Genomic DNA, 9,134 nt, shown 5'->3' with positions numbered 1-9,134 from the left:
TCAATTTCCACACAACAGAAATTTAACAGTGATGACTTTTGTACAGGGGAAGGGTGAGATTCCAGTCCAAGTGGAAGAGCGATACAGGTTAACCCATTCCCGCAACAAGTACTTAGCCTTCTCTCGCTGGTGGGTCACTGTACTTGGATGCCTGAGAGATCCCTGGGTGCATCATGAAGTTGGGTCCTCCTAGAGCACAGTCCATCATGGCCTTGTAGTTGGCATGGACCACCTCCATCAGTTGAGGGAGGCTGGAGTAGGTAGCAAGACATTGATTCAGAAAGACCATTCAGACCAACTTGGCAAGACCTTTCTTCACAAACATCCAAAACTGTTTATCTAATAGATCTTTTTGGCTAAAATTAATCAAAATCAAATACAGCACCTTATCAGATCTACCATTAGGTGAAACCATTGCTCAATGAACCTGTGGCTCTACTTTCTTAGTAATGAAACAGGGTTTAGCATACAAATGCTGTCAATAGAGCATACAGCGCTGTCTTTATGAGCTTCAGCTTGGATACCCACCTCTCAGAAGCACAGGCCCTGGAGTGGGCGCTGGTGTCCATCAGCATTTCAATAGTGTTGAAGAGGTATGCCTCCGTGACAGAACTTGCACTGCCTTTGTCCACCAACAGCACTTTAACCAGCTGCATGGCAAAGGCTGCTGCCATGTAGCGCAACCCATTCTCCATGGACAGAGGCCAGGAGGGGGCAGGCAACATGTTTAATATTTACATAAATAGACTGACAATAGACTCTCAGCAACCAGCAGTGGATTCTTTGCCCTAGTAAAATCACTCTGTAGGCAGACAATGCACTAAGTGTAGCACAGGTGTTCTCTTGTGAGTTTTATAAAATCAGTATGGTCACCATTCCAATAGAGACCTAGATAGTGGTGTGACTATAACCGCAGTTAATGACTACTTACATCAAAAGATTACACAGAGCCCACTGCACGTGGCAATAATGCCACACTGTGGGGGGTTATTACCTGAGCCAGATGCAAATCGTGGTGACATCGAGCAACACCTCTACTCCCTGGGGACTCAGGAAAAGGTTAAACCCCACACAAAAGATTTGATGCATATGTGCTCCAAACGGTCACAAGAGCCTGAACAGCTGCACAAATAATACTGTAACAAATGTGGGACAAAGAATTATAACAAACTGACATTTTATATACAGGTAGTGCTCAGGTTATTGCATATACCACTGTATCAAAGTCTGTGAACCCTAAGGGATGGTTATTATTCTTCTATAAAAATATTAAACTTAAAATCTAAATCTTAAAATGAACTTGAGTAAATGACTTTTACACACCTGGTTTAACTTGGTTTAACCAATGCAACTAATTTTTGCATCTGCACTACTTCCATTTTCATACAACATGCATGATTTCCTCTAAACCAACACTTGGAAACAGTAACTACACACCTATTATACGAGATGAAAAGACTTATTCTGATTAAATAATTCTGTGGTAAAACTAAGGGATGATAGAGGTTACTTTCAAGCAGCACCATGTGAGACAAGAGCTGTCGCCTTAACCTTACATTATCTTAGAATCCCTATATTAAGTCGTGTCTGACAAAGACTATTCCACCAGTTGTACAATAGCATCAGCTTGCCACACTGCCTCAAGGCACCATATTTCTTATTGACTCCATTTTTGGTATCTAGCAGCAACATATTTTTTTTTACAAAACTTTTCATTTGCAATTTCCTATTTTATTTAAAATGGTTAGCATAGAAAAAAGTGAGTGTTCTGGTGGTTGAAAAGAAAAAGCTTAAAAATGAAAGTGAAAATGATCCATCCATCCAATTTAAATAACCACTTTGTCCTACGCCGGGTTGAGATGATAAAAATAGTAAAAATAATGCGGCATGAAAAGTGTATGTTGCCATGGAGTATTACTGTCACATAGTGAGCTGTGACAGGCATGTTGGTAGCAAGGAATCAGTAAGATGCAGGCAAGATACCAATGAAGTGCTGAACCTTGTTGCTCTTGTTGCCTATTCACATGCATTTCATCTTGTGATGCTACACTGCTTATTTTGGTCCAGTATTCCACTTGACATTTTTTGTTTGAACTAGATTGGGTGCTGGGAAAGGCCTACCCAGAGTGAACCATTTGGGGTATTTCTAGGTGGGACTCCTTGGCCACAACCAACTTGACAGGGGTGTTTTACTGTGCAATGGGATAAATGTTTTTATAAGTTGTAACATAGGAATATTTATAGTAGAAAAATGTTTTGTATGGCTTGTATGTTTTTGTATTTATGTTGGATGTTATTTCTGGGGGAAATGCACTTTAGAATAGTTGAGGCTGTATGGTGCTGCCAGAAGGGCGGAGTTACTGCTATATAAGTTTGTATTAGGGCACTAGTGGGGGGTTACTTACTGATGCAAATGTATGTAGACTCAGGCAGACAAGCACTCACACAGCAACTAGGAGAGCTGTGTATTGCTGTTAGTGTAAGGGGTTAAGCCCATGGCTCATAGGCCTTATGTTCTTTTGTAATTTAATGATTGTTTTTGTATTTAGTTGGGGTTAATGTATTTTGAAGAACATCTTTTAAGTAAAGGGAAATAAACCTTTTTGGTCCAGCTATTTCAGTTCTCCACTGCTGTCTCTATCCGTCATCCATATCTTCACATGTGGTGTCAGAAATGGGATTTTGCACTCGCTGAGTGGAACTCTATGTACGGCTGAAGGATCTCTTCTGTAAGTGGGTCAAGTTTGAACAAAGCAGCAAAGAGGATGTCATGCAGACAGTGGTGTTAGAACAATATTTGTGAGTTTGCTACCTAAAAGTGAAGAGCTGGGTTAAAGAATGTAGTCCTGCAACAGCAGCAGAAGCAGCTGAACTGGTGGAGAACTACGTAGCAGCCCACAAGAGCTCCAAGATGCATCACTATGCTGAGCGACTTGACTGTCAAGCCAGGGGTAAGTCTGATAGTGTGTGTAAAGGAGCTGGTTCTGATGTTAAACAGTTATCCTAAGAACACCTTGCCCACTGGTCTTGATAGCGTTAAGTCTGAGCCCAGAGATAAAACTTTAGTGTCATGCTTTGTGGTGCCCCAGGTCATAAAAGTCCATTCTGTCCACTTAAAAAGACTAAATATACTCATTTGTGCTATGTTCCCAGGCCCACCTCCTCTATAGGAGCTTTACAGAATAGGGAACCTGTTATTACAGTTGAACTCAATGGGAAGCCTGTTGTAGGCCTTGCAGATACTGGGTGTTCACAGATTTTAGCACAGGCATCTTTAGTCCCCCCAAGAATTTTGGAATGAGGAGGATAAGCTTACTGTACGCTGTGTACATGGTGACCAAAGTGAGCATACCACTGCTGATATGTACACTTGGGTTTGTGACCAGACCTTCTTGTTGAGGGTAGGACTAGTGCCAAGATTGCCCTATCCTAAGCTATGGGGGCAGGATCTTCCTGTGTTGCCTGACTTGGTCAGTAAAACAGCACTGTATGGTGTGATTATTCATGCAAAGGTTAAGGAACAGGATAAATCTGAACTTTTGGATGTATTACCTTTTCAGGGTGTTGATGTTGAGACTGAGCCCACTCTAAGGAAGAGAGGTGTGCGGGGTGTAAACAGACAGTTGGGAGGTCATAATGTTCTGATATGCAGTTACAGTCAGAAGCTGATCCCCTTAGTTTAGCTGAAACTGACTTGCATTTTTCTGGTGATCTAGCAGAAGAATAGTGCTTAGATCCCAGTTTAACCCAATGCTTCAAAAAGGTAGAGGAAGGTTGTGTTACTGGATTAGAGAATAGAGGCTACCTAATACAGAATGGTCTTCTCCATAGGCAGAGTGAGGACAAGTTGCAATTGGTGCCAAAGAAATTCAAGAAAGAAGTATTGCAGCTTGGGCATACTATACTCTGGGCTGGACATCTAGCCTACACGAAGACACTGGGAAGAATATGTAAACATTTTAGCCAGGATTGCATGAAGAAATTCTGTAGATCTTGTCCACAGTGTCAGTTTTCAGGAGCACGTGCTCCTTTGATTCCATTACCAGCGGTCGATACTCCTTTTTAAAGAATTGGTGTTGATGTAGTGGGTCCTGTGGAGAGAAACAAGCCTGGAAACAGGTTTATTTTAGTCATGTGATTATACAACTAGAAATCCAGAAGCTTTTCCCATGAGGGAGGCGAGTGCCAAACAGGTTGCCACAGCACTGCTCCAACTTTTTTTTTTTTTTTTGGCGAGTGGGTGTTCCCCAGGAGGTTTTAACAGACCAAGGTCATAATTTTATGAGTAAAACCCTCAGACAGGTCTATGAATTTGTAGGAATTAGGTGTATCAGAACCATTCCTTACCACCCACAGACTGATGGACTAGTTGAGCGGTTTAATCAGACCCTGATAAATATGTTGAAGCTTGTTTTGGATGCTGGCAAGGAGTAGGACCAGTAGTTACCCTTGTTGTTCGCATACCGTGAGGTCCCCAGGCTTCAACAGGATTTGGACACATGAGCTGATGGCGGTGCATCTCCCACTTAAAGCTGGATCTGCTATGGCATGCACTCGGCCTAATAAGTGAGGACACTTGAGCCACAACAGTGGCGAACCTCCTGTCACGCATGTTTCCTCAACTCAAACTCCTGCGGGACATAAAGCATATGCAATAATGAGGCAAATGGCAGCAACTCAGATTTTTGTGGCCTGCTTTGACTAGGTGGTAGAAGTGTTGCTCACGGTGGCCAGTCTCTTGGCCATCTCTGGTCCTGCTTCTCCACAGCAGTTCTCTGGAATAAGCAGCAGGTCAGCTTGCACTTGTCCTGTGCAATCCTAGCGGCTGCCTCCTCCATCATGTCACTCTGTTGTGGAGTTGGATTCTGGGCAAGAGAGTGAAGATACAGCTGGAGTTCAAGCAAACACAATGTAGAAGACACTATCCTGCTAGAGGAGAGATGGGGGGGGGGGCTATGAGACAGAACACACTTGAAGAGCTGTGGTGAAACTGCTCTTCAGGTTGTCAGCAATGCTGACAAGCAGAGGTTCTTTGCAGGTGATCATGACCATGCTAGCTGTCAGGTTGCGCATCATGTGGTGTGCTGCCACATGCATGCGTGATTTGTTCAAGTCTAGTGCAAAATACTTCCTGATTTGCTTGCAGGTTGTCATGGTAATCTTGATTGATTGGTTTACCACAGGGTGCATGAGCTCCTGGACTGCATGCTTAATGGTTTGCCTCACACATTGCTTCAGTTGGGGGTGGGCCTGCAGCAATGGAATCTAAAGTCCAGAAACAAGCACTTGTTAGCAGCAAAAGTCACTAGCAGTTTAAGCAGCCATTATTCGTGCCATGAAAACATTGTTTCCAGTCTTGCCCTGATGTATGGTTGATCTTCAGTCAGAGCTGTTCAGCCTACAATCCTGACATGCTAAGGTCAGTTTTTTTGGTCCTAGTGAATCACCTTGACAAAATTCTATATTAGTTCTGAGGTGAGTAATAAGTGGTGTCAGTGTAACGCCCTGGACCACATATAAATAGCCCTGATGAAAGGCCATGATCTTCAATGGAAAAAGGTACATGTCACAGAAAGGTAAGCATTTACCATAGTATCATCCTCATCACCACCATGAGTCAGTTTATATTCCTCAAACAAAAATGACCTTTCACATTGTTATGGGGTAAATGTTTTGCTAGGGCAGACAGCTATAATACAAGTAAAAGAGAATTGTGGCATTTAATGTCAACTGTACTGCAACAAACTAAAAATCGCTAAGTAGATCCTTGACCGTGTGAAGGGACTTAACAGCCACAAGACACTGACTGTGGGGTTGACACTAATGTGGGGGGCCAAGCCGAACAGCGAGTACACATTGAAGTCACGGAAGCTGAAATGGGGGGGGGGCACGGGCCCACAAACCCATTGTAAGTCAAATGCATTTAATTACACCTAACCTACCGAACATGCGATGGCCAAGAGGGGCCTGCCGCCTTCATGCAGGGAAATTATCTTGAATGGAAAGTATCAAGAGTAATTGCCCTCTTCTTCCTACCAGTAGCAGGAGACACAGATGGTAGTTTCTGTGACATTATGGATGCACAACACACAACCATGTGACAGACTGGGAGATGCAGAATGCTGCCACTGTCCAGCAGTGCAAGAGTATTGCACCACATATTGCTTGCCGGGGGGGGGGGGAGAAAAAAAAAAAAATTGAAGTATGGTTTCTACTGAATGTCTATTGCTAGACATGCAATCACACGATTAGTAAAGTTATGCTAGTTAATGACTAATATTTATTATATGTACAATATCTTCTGAAGAAACTGTTCAAGTTCTATCCTGTAACTCTCAAGTGCATTTCCTCAACCACCAGGTGACATTTTGCTCTCCATATAAAATAAGTCTCATGTCTCACCTTGATGTTTTTGTAAGTGTCATTAAGGACCATTCTGACAAACCTCCTGGTTTTTCAGTATGGCCAGGAAGTTGGAGTAAGGCTGTGGAAGCTGGGCTCAGTGCTGACCAGCTTCATGACCAGGTACTGTGACACCCACAGCATGAACTCCTCCTTCACAGTGTTCTTCAGTTCTTCAACCTTGGAGACAGGAGTAGAGTGTTCAAAGGGCACCACACTATTCTGAATCTTTCCACAGCATTGAAAAGAGATGGGGGTATTGTGTAACTCAACAATGCACACTTCAATGATCAAAAACAGACTTTCTTGCACACAATTAACATTAAAGATCACCTTCTGGGACATGTTTGATCGCAACAAGTTTTTGAAAATGAATGCAATCTTCTGCTGGGCAGTTTCAGGGGGTTCTTTTCTCTCAATTTGTGGCTACAATCAGTGTTGATTGTGTTTATAGAAGGCTAGAAAGGAAAGGGGGGGGTGAACATGCCCTGCAAATCATAAAAAGGCCCATTATTTTACAATTTTCACCATAACAAAAGGACAAAACACTCAGGAATCATTCACTTTAAATGACTTAGTTTACTGTGTCAATGTGTGCAGGAACAAGCTGGAACATAACCATGTTGCTACATAATCCAGTCTGCTGACCCCTGAGTAAACTCACTGGCACATCTTTAAGCCTGGAAACGGCAGTTTTGGTGAGAGCAGTGTTATCAGGAGCAGTGGCAGAGGTGATAGGTGCCCTGTGGCTGGCCTGTCCAGGCAACTGTGCAGGAGCTTGATCAAGGACCTGGTTGGCTGAAGTGATGGGATCCTGTATCTCAACACTAGGCTTTCATGACTGCTGGCCATACTCTATGTACTACACACCTAGAGAATGGAAAGAACCATGCCACAAAGCTCATTTAAAAACAAATGACTGAACAAGTAGCAGCACTACATCTAAATATGAGCACAAGAAGGTTAAGGCAAGTATTACTGACCTCCATCCATCCATCCATCCATCTTCCTCCGCTTTTATCCGGGGCCGGGTCGCGGGGGCAGCAGTCCGAGCAGAGTACTCCAGACCTCCCTCTCCCCGCACACCTCCTCCAGTTCCTCTGGGGGAACCCCAAGGCGTTCCCAGGCCAGCCGGGAGACATAGTCTCTCCAACGTGTCCTGGGTCTGCCCCGAGGCCTCCTCCCAGTGGGACAAGCCCGGAGCACCTCCCCAGGGAGGCGTCCAGGAGGCATCCGGAACAGATGCCCGAGCCACCTCAACTGGCTCCTCTCGATGCGGAGGAGCAGCGGCTCTACTCCAAGCTCCTCCCGGGTGACTGAGCTCCTCACCCTATCCCTAAGGGTGCGCCCAGCCACTCTGCGGAGGAAACTCATTTCTGCCGCTTGTATCCGCGATCTCATTCTTTCGGTCATGATCCAGAGTTCATGACCATAGGTGAGGGTAGGAACGTAGATCGACCGGTAAATTGAGAGCTTCGCCTTACGACTCAGCTCCCTCTTCACCACAACAGACCGGTACAATGACCGCATTACTGCGGACGCCGCACCGATCCGTCTGTCGACCTGCCGCTCCATTTTTCCCTCACTCGTGAACAAGACCCCAAGATACTTAAACTCCTCCACTTGAGGGAGCAACTCCCCCCTAACCCGGAGGGAGCAATCCACCTTTTTCCGACTGAGAACCATGGCCTCGGATTTGGAGGTGCTGATTCTCATCCCCGCCGCTTCGCACTCGGCTGCAAACCTCCCCAGTGCACGCTGCAAGTCTTGACTTGATGAAGCCAACAGGACCACATCGTCCGCAAAAAGCAGAGACGAGATCTCGCGGCCACCAAAGCAGACACCCTCCGTTCCCTGACTGCGCCTAGAAATTCTGTCCATAAAAATAATGAACAGAATCGGTGACAAAGGGCAGCCCTGGCGGAGTCCAACATGCACCGGGAACAGGTCTGACTTACTGCCGGCAATGCGAACCAAGCTCTTGCTCCGGTCATACAGGGAACGAACAGCCCGTAGCAACGAGCCCCGAACCCCATAATCCCGAAGCACCCCCCACAGGATGCCACGAGGGACACGGTCGAATGCCTTCTCCAGGTCCACAAAACACATATGGACTGGTTGGGCAAACTCCCACGAACCCTCCAACACCCTAGTGAGGGTATAGAGCTGGTCCAGTGTTCCACGGCCAGGGCGAAAACCGCATTGCTCCTCCTGAATCCGAGGTTCGACTATCGGTCGGATTCTCCTTTCCAGTACCCTGGCATAGACTTTCCCAGGGAGGCTAAGGAGTGTGATCCCCCTGTAGTTGGAACACAATCTCCGGTCCCCCTTCTTAAAAAGAGGGACCACCACCCCGGTCTGCCAGTCCAGAGGCACCGTTCCCGAACTCCACGCGATGCTGCAGAGGCGTGTCAGCCAAGACAGCCCCACAACATCCAGAGACTTGAGAAACTCGGGGCGGATCTCATCCACCCCCGGAGCCTTGCCACCGAGGAGTTTTTTGACTACCTCAGCAACTTCAGCCAGGGTAATGGACGAGTCCCCCTCCGAGTCCCCAGCCTCAGCTTCCTCTGCGGAAGGCGTGTCGGAGGGATTGAGGAGATCCTCAAAGTACTCCTTCCACCGCCCGAGAACATCCTCAGCTGAGGTCAGCAGCGCACCACTTCCACTGTAAACAGTGTTCGTGGAACACCGCTTCCCCCCTCTGAGTCGCCGGACGGTTTGCCAGAATC

The 9,134-nt window shown here is 45.9% G+C and overlaps 1 pseudogene; it reads right to left on the bottom strand.

The window, feature by feature from the left end:
• LOC108937847 (CCR4-NOT transcription complex subunit 1-like) overlaps positions 1-9,134 on the bottom strand; it is a 20,918-nt pseudogene continuing 11,784 nt past the window's right edge.

Source organism: Scleropages formosus, chromosome 1, assembly GCF_900964775.1.
Source record: "Scleropages formosus chromosome 1, fSclFor1.1, whole genome shotgun sequence".
Taxonomy (NCBI): Eukaryota; Metazoa; Chordata; class Actinopteri; order Osteoglossiformes; family Osteoglossidae; genus Scleropages; species Scleropages formosus.
Note: the sequence above shows the minus strand (reverse complement) of the source record. Positions and strands in the feature narration are given on the sequence as shown.